The following is a 12,097-nucleotide window of genomic DNA, read 5'->3' as shown; positions in this document are numbered from 1 at the left end:
CTAGAGAGATCAGGAATATAAGGAACATACATAAACATAATAAATGCAATTTATAGCAAGCCAACAGCTAACATCAAGTTAAATGGAGAGAAAATCAAAGGGATTCCACTAAAATCAGGAACAAGACAAGGCTGTCCACTCTCCCCATACTTACTCAACATAGTACTTGTAGTTGTAGCTGTAGCCCATTTTTTTCATTGGATTGTTTGGTATTTTGCTGTCTAGTTTATTGAGTTCTTTATGTATTTTGGAAATCAGCCTTCTGTGAGAAAAAATTCTTAACACAGCTGTTTGATATGTCATTTGCTTTGTTGAAAAGAAAATGACACTGGGGCTGGAGAGATGGTTCAGCAATTAAGAGCCCTTGTTGTTCTTACAGAGGACCAAGTTTCTAGTTCCCAAATCTCCATATTCATTCACAACTATCTGTAACTCCAGTTACTGGGGATCAAATGTGTTCTTCTGACTTCTCTGTGCACCAGTTATGCATGTGATACACATAGACGCATTCAGGAAAAACATTCATTTGCATAAAATAAAATATGTGGGGTCTTGCCCCACTGGGATCTTAGGTCACCTGTGAAGAAGTGGCCTGGAACTGAGGAAAGGTAAGTGCACTGCTCGCTGGTTTCCCAGCCTTCCTCTTACCCAGAGACAATCAGACTTAAAATCCTTGGGGTATGGAGACAATCAGACTTATAATCCTCGGGGTATGGCTTGCCATCCACACCATTGACACAGAGGATAGGAACATTCTCATAGCCTCAAGCTGCATACAGGCAGATGAACTTTTCGTTGCAGACAGCCAGGATCCTTACCAGAGCCTAAGCCTGTGGTTGAGCTGCAGGGGAAACTACACACCTGAACGCTCTGGGGTCAGGTCCCATGCTGTGTCTACTTCCTTGTTCTGAAGCTCAGGGTTGGCTCCAGGAGACAGGAACAACAGAACGCAGTCATAGTAGCTTTCCCTGGCAGCAATGCATAGGTGTGTCCCCATGGTAGTTGACAGCATAGAGGTAGCACCGGGCATTCAGGGGAACCTCAGCAATGGCAGCACTGCCCATAAAGGAGGCCCAGTGAAGGCAAATGCTTTCCTCATTGTCAGTTAGGGTAACGTCGGCACCTCGGGTCAGCAGCAGCCCGATCACGTCAATGTGCTTGTGCTCGGTTGTCCAGATGATGGGTATCCAGCCCCCACTGTCCTGCACATTCACGTTCACCTGTCCTGTGCTCAGCAGCAGGCTAACCATCTACAAGTTCCCAATTTGGGCTGAATGACGGAGACAGGTGGAGCCATCACCTAGCTGCACCATATAATGTGCCTCCTCCAGGTGGTTATTCACCATAGCCTCCATCAGCGGCATGGGTTGTTTGCTTATCTATGGCATTGATTTTTGACTCCTGCTTGTAGCTGCACATGACAGATCTCCACAGAACTCTTCTGTGCAGCTGCATATAGTGGTGTGAGCTTGCTCTGCTAGTCACTCTGGAAGTTGGGGTCCAGGTTGTCTAGCAGCATAAGGATCACCTTCTGCAGCTTTCCCTGCTTCACTGACAGGTACAGCTGCGGTGGATGTAACGGAGCTTCTTCTACCTCTCTGACTCCTGAATGACCAAGGCCTTCTTCGGGGCTTCACCGCCTGGCCCTGGGGGCAGACCCACAGCTGAGAGGCAGCCCCCGTTATGCAGGGTTAGTGAAGGCCCTGAGCTGTCGATGCTGTCTGTCAGGGGATCACAGGGCAGGGGTTCTCCATGCCCTTGCATTCGCTCACTGGTCTGGGTGGTATCTGCTCTCCCTGGGATTCCACTGAACTGCAGGGGGCTGAGAGAAGTGTGGGTCTCCAAGGAAAAGAAATCAAGGGAACCATTAAGCCAAGCAGCAGCTACAATCCTCCTGTCCAGGAAGACAAGAGCTGCAATGCCTGAGGAGCCCTCCTTGTTGCTGCAGCAGAGGACCCCTTCAATGGCGTCCCATACCTCCAGCCAGCCACTGCTCTGCCCAACTATGATGAGGTTGTCTTGCAGCTCCAAGCTCCAGATAGAGCTGGCTGTGCTGGGAGCCCAGGCCAGAGGAGGGGAGCTCTTCTCAGGTGCAGCACCCTCTTCTTGAGAAGCCTGGGGCAGAGGGAACCAGGGCTGGTATGTGCACAGCAGTCAGGCCCTCCTCCTGGTACACACACATACACATTGCACCATCCTGCTGAAGTTTAGAGTCCCTAGAGTGGCCACAGCCCAACCGTGCCAAGGCTTGGACTGAGTGGGCTCTGGGGGCAGCTGTACTGAGAAGTTGGTGTCAATCAAGCAGGTGAGGTCTGGCTGGTCCCCCAAGAGTGAAGGCGGTGGAGGCCCTCTAGGGCAGTGTTGCTGCAGAGGGTTGTCCCCAGGCTACTCAGGGCTAGTTTTTTTTTTTTTTTTTTTTTGGTTTTTCGAGACAGGGTTTCTCTGTGTAGCTTTGCGCCTTTCCTGGAACTCACTTGGTAGCCCAGGCTGGCCTCGAACTCACAGAGATCCGCCTGGCTCTGCCTCCCGAGTGCTGGGATTAAAGGCGTGCGCCACCACCGCCCGGCTCAGGGCTAGTTTTACCACAATCCAACAGCTTTTTCCAGTTCTCCTGAGCTTCAAAAGCCCCGCCTCCACAGCTATCCTGGTGTGGTCCTGGGCGTGGGATTTGTGTGAGGCAGTCCCGGTCTGTGGGTCCCACATGCAGACTTGGCCTGCAGGCAGCAGCTCACTAGCAGCATCCCATCGACAGCCAGACACTCGATGTCCATAAGGTGCCCTCGCAGCACCAGTGGCACGATCTTCGTCTCAAGCGGTATACATAGCTGTAGTTATCGCAGGGCAGCTATCCGAGCCTCAGCCTGCTGGGACCACCACCGGGCTGCCCATAGCTCTGACGTTAGAGCACCCAGTAGAGACAGAGCAACAGCAGCACAAGGAGAATGCCCTTTGCCATGCCAAGCGTGGCCACCTTGTACAAGTTAATGTAACCATGGGTTTGTGTTCCACCTGGCCCCTTAGGTCCAGCCTCCCATGGGTACCATTCTTGTGGCCTATTAGGGCCAGGACCAGATTAACCTGAAACGCCTAGGGGGTCTGTTCTCAGGGGCGTGCCTTGCCTCCCTTGGGGTCCTATCTGGGTAATATAGGCGTCTGCATAAATTGGTTCATTGGCTCCCCGATCCCTGACTGAGGGCCGGTCATAGGTACCCCAGTCATGTAGGTCCCTTTTAAGGGTAGTTTATGGTGAGGAGAATTCCCAGTTCAGGGATTTCTTTTGGGCAGGGGGGGGGGGGGGGGGCGGGACACGGGGGGGGGGGGGGGAACAACCCTGCTCATTCAGGGTGCCTGCCTGGCTCACAAGGTTTGGAGGGGGTGATTTTCACTTTTGGGTCAAACACCTTCTTGGTCTCTTCACCTTCTTGGTCCTCCTTGTCTTCTTTGGCCTCCCCTGGCTCTTGGGGATCTTTTGGAAAAATTGCATTACCCATACTGATGATTTCACTTAGAAGACTACTTGGCCTCGGCCGAATGTACTGTCAAGCTCCACATTAATGCTCCAGCTGTGGGGTCTTGCCCCACTGGGAACTTATGTCACCTCTGAAGAGGTGGCCTGGAACCAAGGAAAGGTAAGTGGCAGCTCACATTCCCAGTCTTCCTCTTACCTGGAGACAATCAGATGGAGCTGGGAGTCAAGTCAAGAAAGAACTCGTTTATTATTAGGCAGTAAGCTTCTTTTATAGCAGAAAACCTCAGAACCCTAGGAGGGGGTGGAAGGAACCAACCAATCATTTTAAAGGTCACCCTGTACTCATTTCTTTGTGTATGAGCTGTTTATGCACTGACAGCATCTCCTGATCTTTGTCTCTTATCTCAGTGTAAACAACTTGGGCTCTATTTGTCTTACTTCCTCTCGGCACAATCTTTGTAGCCCATGTATGCCCCACAAAAATAAACCTAAAACATGACATAAATGAAGATAGAATGGCAGAAAGTAAGTAGACATGGAATTACAGTAATGCAGGAGGCAGAAAGCATTAAGGAGTTCAAGGGGTTAGGAAATTAAAATATTTCCTACAAAAGTTGTTTTTTTTTTTTTAATTATTAGATCACATGTAAGGAGAATTTACTGAAAAGCATTGAAGATTCTCTTTTTCATGCAAAATGTGATTCTTTGCTTATTTAATAATACATTAATACATTCTGGCATTTTTTATGTCTGTGCTAACATTTCTTCTGGGATATATGTAGCTATCTTTCAATATGCATTAATTTTATTTTGAGTGTGTTTTCTTGAACAAAATGGTCTAAGAAGTTGATCAAATATTTGTTATTACAACATTACTGGAAATAACTACATAGATGACTGGTATGCTTGACTAATTTAAAAATGTTCATTAAGTTTAGGATATAAACTGTCAAACTTAAAAATAAATACCTCATAGACTCACCTGTAACATATTACACATATACTGTCATCTTTGTAGTCCAAATGGCATAAATATTTTAATTTCCTTTGGTTACTATAGTGTAAATCTGTGTTCATTTATATATAATTGAATAGTAAAGGATCTAAAAATCAGTTGAATATACTTAAACACACTTTTAGGTACACAATATAAATTTAATATCATAATTAATTACTAGTCCCCAAAATATTTTATAATATGGAAATAAAATATTTAGTAATTTGTTTAAAAGAAAAATAAAATTTCATCAGGAGTTATCTCTTTTTAAAAAGACTTATATTTTATTAACTTTAATTATTTGTGACTTTCTTGTATGTATATGTACCACATACATGGTGGTGACCTAGGAGGTCAGAGGAAGGCATCAGATACACCAGACTTAGAGATATATGTGACTGTGAACCACTGATACGGGTAATGGTAACTGAACACGGTCATCTGCACAACTGAAAGTACTCTTAACTGCCACTCATCTCTGTAGTTCAAGAGTTAGAACTGCTATTGCAAGTTTGTGTGTGTGTGTGTGTGTGTGTGTGTGTGTGTGTGTGTGTGTGTGTGTGTGTGTGTTGTAAGCATCCTAGAGAAGTTCCACAAAAGACTACCATCCACATACACAATCAGCAAAAGTATTCAGTATCTTGAGAAATATTCCAGCCTACTGGGGCTGAAGATCCTGCACAAAGGCAAAATGGCAATGACCCTGAGAGGAGCTTACAGGCTCCTTTTAAGCATAGCTGAAGGGGAGTTCCAAAGGCAGTTAGGTCATCTTAGATTTGATTGGCTCAAAGAAGTGGCAGTCATACTAGTACATTCTAATTGGCCAGGGCTACTGGGATTGGTTAAAGCTACAGCTTTTTCATTTTGGGACAAGCCTGGAAAAATATCAGGGTTTGTCTTTTTTTGGTTATCTGCTGACTGTGGTTCAGGTCTGGTACTGCATGTAGCAGGCCTCCTCGTCCTTGATGTCAGGAGTGTTGGCGATTGATTTTCTTTTGTTCATGGCTGTTTCAGAAACTGCTTCTCAGTCTCAGGAAACTGAAATAGAGGCCTGGTCTCTGAGAGAAGACTGAGGATCCTGCTATAGCATCTGCTCAGTCCTCTTGTGTGTGTGTGTGTGTGTGTGTGTGTGTGTGTGTGTGTGTGTGTGTGTGTGTATACATGCACAAAAATAGACAAAATGAGAAATTAAATAAAATAAACAAGATTCACGTTCAAGCAGAAACAAACAAACACACAAGCACACATACAAATAGGTTTTTTGAATGGCAAGGTTTTATAGGTAAACTAAAATCTAATGCCCTCTGGAATAAATAGCCACATCAAGGGTAGTATGCTCATTTTAGTGGTGCTTTACTCTAACTGTATTTTCATTAAGAGAAATGTTGTCTCATAGTTCTAAATAGGAGCAAATTAAAACAATTATGAAAGTGTATGTTTTAAAGAGACCAAAAACTGAAGACTTAGGGTTGGGGATTTAGCTCAATGGTAGAGCACTTGCTTCACAAGAGCAAGGCCCTGGGTTTGGTCCTCAGACCCGACAAGAAAAAAAAAAGGTGAAGACTCATTGACACCTTATTAAGTAATGAATAATTTAAGGTTAATTCTGTTTCTAGTTAAATAGGAAAGAAACCTTAATAGGACCTTAATAGGAAGAATTTTCTAACAAAAACAAATCTGAATGAGAAGGAGGCCCTCTCATATACAATATATATGCTGGTGTGCCCCCAAATTTTTCTAAATTGGAAAACCCAGAGTGGTGGTATGTTACGCAGTCCTTAGAAATATGGTGAAGTTTGGGAGAAGATATAGTTATGTCGATTGCGTAGGCCTCACACTGAGACATGAATTTAGAAGTAAGATAATATAAAATAAAACATTTCATTCTCAGCTACACAGCTAATACTAACATACTTTTCATTAAAATAGATTGCAAAGAAAAACAATAACATAATTAAACAAAGAAAGAATTCCTTTTACATGAGTAACATAATTAGCTGCACTGAAGATCTAAGTTTCTTGATAATATCTAGGTTTTTAACTTTATCTAAAGCATGAAATATGACCATATCTCAGGAGGATTCACTTTCTTGCTCAATGACCTAGATTTGGATAGCATCCTGATGTGATTAACAATGCTCATGTATCTAGTGGCTTCTTCACTTCATGTCCTGTTTGAAGAACCAATGCAACCTGAGTTTCAGGACCTAGGATCTAGCCTTTCAGAGAACTTCTTGCTAACAACATTTCAGAATTCCCTCAGTGGCCACCTCTAATAGATGACCTGATTATTTAGTTTATATCATTAGTGATATCCATTTATAAATCTGTAAAACAAACAAACAAAAAGAAACAAGCATATAAAAGAAATTAATTCTAAAACAAACAAATACAAATATAATGTTATGTCAAAGAATTATCCAAACAATGAAACTGGGTGAGATAATTGGAAGAAATACAATCAAGAGTTTAAGGTCATCCTCAATATCATAACTAGGTTTAGAGCTTGAGACTGGCCTGAACCAACCAAGTCTTTAAATAAAGCAAAACAAATAAATGAGCTAGTGTTCCTGCCCTGGATATATGAAGGACATGACAGGTTTTAAGTTTCGATAATGCTGCTAATGGGAAGAAAATTTGGAGTTGTCATGAGTATAAATCTCTGAACCCATCATCACAAATAATATAATAAAACCCAAAGAAGTAAGATAGCACAGAATGGATCCTCAGTACTGTTAAGTTTCTACGTGGTTTGACACTTCTGGTATAAATCCACACACTTAGTGTCATTAAAAAAAAGCTTCATTTTATTTAAGCTAACACATAGTATCCATAGTCTTTTTACACCAATACCTCATAATATCACACATTTAGTACCATTTTGTTAAACAAACTGAAAATAGACAATTGAATAATGATGCAAGTAAATAGTTAAAAATAAATAATAATGACTGGCAAAAAATAAATCTGCATTTTGAAGAGCATAAATGTAACTGTTTAATAGTATCACAGAAGATCACTTAAAGTGTTAAATCCTCAAAATGTGGGCTTTTATCCATTGTTTCTCATGATGCTACTGAAAACTGTACTGCTTATGTTTGAAGAATTTTGACTACAAAATTCAAAAACTTGTGAAAGAGAAGGAAGGATTTCTAAGCCAGGAAGAAGGTGCTAAGCATCCTTAGTGCAGTCAAAAGAAGTCCTATGATTATAGCTATCAGTCAGGCCTGCATCATAGACCCCTGGGTTCTGGGATGATTCTGAAAAAACACATTTTTCTAGATGACTTGCTAGTAAAAGAATGTCTGGGTTAATAGGTCAATGATGAAAGAAAGCAGGCAAAGAGAAATGTCTTTTCAACTCGAAAAATGGACAAGTAGCTGAAAAAAAAATCCTGATAATTATGATGTCATTTTTGAACACTACTTTTAAGGATAAATATATCACCAAAGCATATTTATCTGGAAACTATAATTCAAAAGCACGTGGTGAGTCTAAGGATTTGGAGACCATAGGAGGTCCCTGAATGAGGAGGCACTCTCATATACGATGTATGTGCTGGTGTATCACCAATTTTGTTCTAAGTTGGAAAACCCAGAGTGGTGGTGTGTTACCTAGTCTTAGAAGTAAGGTGAGATTCAGGAGAAGACATAGTTATGTTGATTGCATAGGCCTCACAGTGCAATGTTTAACTCCCCTAAGTTTCATTACTTTTTGTATTTTTAAATGTTTGATATACATTTGAATAATATATATATATATTTATATATGGAAATATATATATATGGAAATTGTGGAAATTGGGGGCGATGTAATATTTGACACATGTATACACTGCAAATTATTTAAATTTTTAAACACATTTATCTTTTTTCAGTTAATATATTTTCCATATTATTACCTCCATTCCCATTGCAATTGACTACATTTCTATCTGTCATTAGAAAAAGGTAGGCTTCTCATGGAGAAGATAAGATCTCCATGAGTAAACTGGGGATGGGGGGCAATGGAGGGTAGGGGATAGAGGATGAGAGCATAAGGGAATAGGATGGTTGAGCTGGAACAGGCGTAGAGTGGGAAAGCAATGAAAGAGATACCATGATAGAGAGAGATATCATGGGGTTAGAGAGAAACCCAGTACTAGGAAGTTGCCAGGAATCCCCAAGGATGACCCCAGTTTATACTACTAGAAATAGTGGACAGGGTACTTAAACTGAACTGGCTTACCCCAGAGATCAGACCGGTGAAAACTCTGTCATCATAGAACTTTTCTCCAATGACTGATGGAAGCAGATGCAGAGATCCACAGCCAATCACCAAACAGAGCTCCAGGAGTCCAGTCAAAGAGAGAGAAGAGGGATTCTATGAGCAAGTGCATCAGGATCATGATGGGTAAACATGCAGGAATGACCAAACCAAACTAGAGGGAACTCATGAAAGTTGGATCAATGACTGTGCAGCCTACATGGGACTGTACTAGGCCCTTTGCATGGAAAGACAGTTGTATAGCTTGATCTGCTTGGGGGGCCCCCTAGCTGTAGTATCAGAAACCATCTCTGGGGCATGAGGGGGCTTCTTGTAGCCCACTACCTATGATGGGACACCTTGTGCAGTCTTGAGGCAGAGGGAAGGACTTGGGCTTGCCTCTACTGGATATGCCTACCCATGGGAGGCCTTGCCTTCTTGTGGGTGGGAGAGGGTGTGGGTTGAGAGGGGGAGACTGGGGGTGGGAGGAGGGGGATCTTTGATTGGTGTGTAAAACGAACAAAAAAGTTCTTAATTAAAAAAGGGAAAAAATATAAAAAAATAAAAATAAATAAAAAGGTAGGCTTCTAAGAGATATTGACAATACATAACAAAATAAAATATGATAAGATAAAACAAAAACCATCACATTGAAGTGAGACAACTCAAACTAACAGAGAGAAACAAGCCCCAAGAGAAGTCACTAGAGTCAGAGATCCACTTACTCACATACTCAGGAGTCCCATAAAAACACTAAAGCTAAAGTTATAATACATATGCAAGGGATTTGCTACAGACAGGATGGCCCTGTGCTTGTTATTTTAGTATCTGTGAGCTCTTCTGAGCTGTGCTGCCTTGTTCTCCTGGTGTTCTCCATCCTTTCTGGATCTTACAATCTTTTCACCTTCTCTTCAGTGTGTAGTGGGTAGCTGTTCCAGCTTTGACCTGGAAGTACTATCCCCATTGTGGCTTCCAGTAACTGTCACACCTATGAGGCCGGCTGAGACAGGAGCCCTTAAGACTGGAGATTCTGATGTGCCACTGGCTCTCTTGGTTCCTGGATCCTGGATGCTGGATGTAGACCCTGCAAAGTTCTCCAGAGAAGGCCGCTGGACTGCACATCACCTCACAGGGACCCTGTAACCTATCCCTTTACCTATAAGTTACCCCAAAATAAACCTCCCTTTTAACTACATGCAGTTGCCTTAATACTTCTGCCAATATCAGTGGGCTTCCCTAATTTCTTAGGGGAAGGGATCTGATGAAGATACCCCATTTAGAGCTTTGTGTTCCCCCCCCACTTTTCTCTCCTCTCTCCTGTGTGTGTGTGTGTGTGTGTGTGTGTGTGTGTGTGTGTGTGTGTGTGTGTGTGCATGTGTGTGACTGCCTGTCTGTCTATATTTGTTTCTATCTGCTGCAGAAGGAACTTTTCTGATGATGGCTGAATAAGGTATTGATCTATCAATACACTGAATGAAAAGAAAAGAAAAAAGGAAAGGAAAGGAAAGGAAAGGAAAGGAAAGGAAAGGAAAGGAAAAAGGACTGGTTCTAGGTATGGTGGAGGAGAAAGTTTATTATAGATATGTGGGTGAGCATAGCCAGAGGCAGGGGCATCTGGGAGAGTCCAGAGAGGACAAGACCAGACTGAGCTGGCCATGTGGGGAAAGGTGGAAGGGAACAGAGAGGGGAAAGAGGCCAAGTACAGCAGCCATTAGGCCAAAGGTACAAAGCAGATGGGTAAGGAAAATGTCTGGATTATATAGGGAAGAATCTCTAGGGGAAGGACTGCCCAGGCCCTGGGCTGGAGAGTTCAGGATAGAGAACAGGACATGTTTGCCGTACCCTGTATAGGTAGGGACTCAGGAACGCTGGAAGGACCTGGAGGCCAGGTCCACTTTGATATGTTAAAAAGGCACCTTAGCCTTTTATACAGGGTATGAAACAACATATTGCACAATATTATTAGGAATCATTTTTTTATTTTGTTTTATTTTTCATTTTACAAACAAATCCCAGTTCCCCCTTCCTCCCCTTCTGACCCCTCCCATCCCACTACCCATCCAATCCTCAGAGAAGGTAAGGCCTCCCTTGGGGATATTAGGAGTTGTTTTATTGCTATATTCTATTTATTTATTTAATTAATTAATTTATTTATTTATTTATTTATTAGTATTTGGTTTTACCTAAGTCACTGGGATATGTGGTCTCATGTTCTTGATCACCCAAACACTGACAGGTATGAGTTACATCTCATAGAGTGGGCCTTATGTCAAACTAGTCATTGGTTGGTTACTATGACAAATTCTGTGCCACCATTGCCCTAGAATATTTTGCAGGCAGGACAGATTATAGATAAAGGTTTTGTGACTAAGTGTTTACATTTCTTATTGGGACGCCTGCAGAGTACATTTCCATATAAAAAAAACCAAACTAGAAGATAGGGGTGAAGGTTCTGTAAGCATCAGCTCGACTTCTCCACATTCAATGAGTTGTGTAGGTGTTATCATTACCAATGAGGCCTAGCTGTCCATTTATAGTGCCATAACTAGACAACCTTTTGGTCCTAGTGGAGGTTATGAAAACCAGTTAAAATGGTAAACTCTCAAAATGTTGACTTTGATTCATTGTTTCTTACGCTGCTGCTGAAAAATATACTACATAAATTTGATAAATTTTAACTATAGATTTCAAAAATGTGAAAAAAAAAGACAAGAATTCTGGTGGCTTTTCTTGGGTACCTTTTTCTTCTCTTGGTTTCACATTTCCAAGTTTGATCTTGTTTTTTTATATTGTATTATATTTTGTTGTGTTATGTTTTGTTGTTATCCCTTAGTAGCCTGTTCTTTTTGAAAGAGAGACAGAAAGAGAGGGGATCTGGATGGAAGAGGAGGTGGGGAAGAACTGGAAGGAGTAGAGGGAAGGGAAACTGTATTCTGGATTTAATGTATGAGAAAATAATTTGTATTTACTAAAAGGGAGGAAAAAGAAAGCAAACAGTTTTCTAAGGAATAATAATAAAATAAGATAAATTTAAAAAAATCCAAATATGACAAGTAAGCAAACAGGAAAAAGAGCTGAAGAAAAAGCACAAGAGGCACATATAGATGCACACACACACACACACTCTCTCTCTCTCTCTCTCTCTCTCTCTCTCTCTCTCTCTCTCTCTCTCTCTCTCTCTCTCATTCACAACACAAGGATCCCATAAACCCCAAACTGGAAGCCATAAAATATAAGCAAAGGACCTGTAAGATAAGGAAAAAAATCCCCTGAATTAATATAATAAGGCAAAGAAACTCCAAAAAATGCCACTGAGTTGATTTTGTTTTGGGCATCTACTACTGAACATGGGGCCTATGATGGAGAGTGTTTTCTTTCTCCAGTAA

General features: G+C 41.9%; 1 pseudogene; it reads right to left on the bottom strand.

Moving 5' to 3' along the window:
- Nucleotides 1-644: 644 nt before the first annotated feature.
- LOC128119485 (uncharacterized) lies at nt 645-5,469 on the bottom strand (annotated as a pseudogene).
- Between the last annotated feature and the right edge of the window lie 6,628 nt (nt 5,470-12,097).

The sequence above is a fragment of the Peromyscus californicus genome, unplaced genomic scaffold (genome assembly GCF_007827085.1).
Source record: "Peromyscus californicus insignis strain IS unplaced genomic scaffold, ASM782708v3 Scaffold_23__1_contigs__length_62951481, whole genome shotgun sequence".
NCBI lineage: Eukaryota > Metazoa > Chordata > Mammalia > Rodentia > Cricetidae > Peromyscus > Peromyscus californicus.
Note: the sequence above shows the minus strand (reverse complement) of the source record. Positions and strands in the feature narration are given on the sequence as shown.